The sequence below is a fragment of the Eleutherodactylus coqui genome, chromosome 5, assembly GCF_035609145.1.
Source record: "Eleutherodactylus coqui strain aEleCoq1 chromosome 5, aEleCoq1.hap1, whole genome shotgun sequence".
NCBI classification, from domain to species: domain Eukaryota; kingdom Metazoa; phylum Chordata; class Amphibia; order Anura; family Eleutherodactylidae; genus Eleutherodactylus; species Eleutherodactylus coqui.
Genome location: NC_089841.1, coordinates 196989303 through 196990104, shown reverse-complemented (window position 1 = coordinate 196990104; position 802 = coordinate 196989303).

Here is an 802-nt window from a genome sequence, read left to right as displayed (position 1 = left end):
TTTAAAAGAGAGAAGAAAGGTACAAATGTGAAGCAGAGACATGGAAGGAGGCTGCTTATGAGGACAGAATGTGTAGAGTAGTTGGCATTTTTAAGGAAGGACTGATATAGAGCAAGTGATAAAATGATGCAGAGAACAAGCATAGAGCTATTTGCAGATTGGAGAAGTGTCAGATAGATAAGGTACAAAAGATGAGGATGAGCAAAGCACATGCATATCATTCTATGGAGGAGATTTACTTAGACTAGCATTTCATATGTCTATATAAGTAAAGAGTGCCCCAGAGTGAAGTGTGCCAAGTTTAATAGGAGGTGCCCTGAATATAATTGGAGGCTTAGGCTCAAAGAGAGGAATCTATTATTATTAAGATGCATCCGAAAGCAATGGTTGCCTAGACGTGGCTGATGGGCCCACATGTTTTGATCAAAATATGCACAAAAACAGCATTTTTATTTGGTTAGTATCTACAAGATTTATGCAATTTTCTTTAGACATCAAATGTATTTGAGTGCTGTTGCCATGTGTTTTTGCTTGTACTGTATTGTTACAGTCATGGCTTAAATACACCTGTGCAATTAATTAATTTGTTGGAAGTGCTGACTTTGTTGTTTTTTTTTTTTGCTGTATTTGTATCTGTGGATAAATGGGTGCTTCTACTTTTGTTGTGCAATTCCACCCATCTATCCTAAGGGCTTTATTTAGACTATATAACCTAGTATCCTACTTTGGCCTAAGCAGCCATGAATGCATTGGCTGCTTAGGCAGAAAGAGAGGTGTCTGTCAAAGGTAGGAAACCTATCTT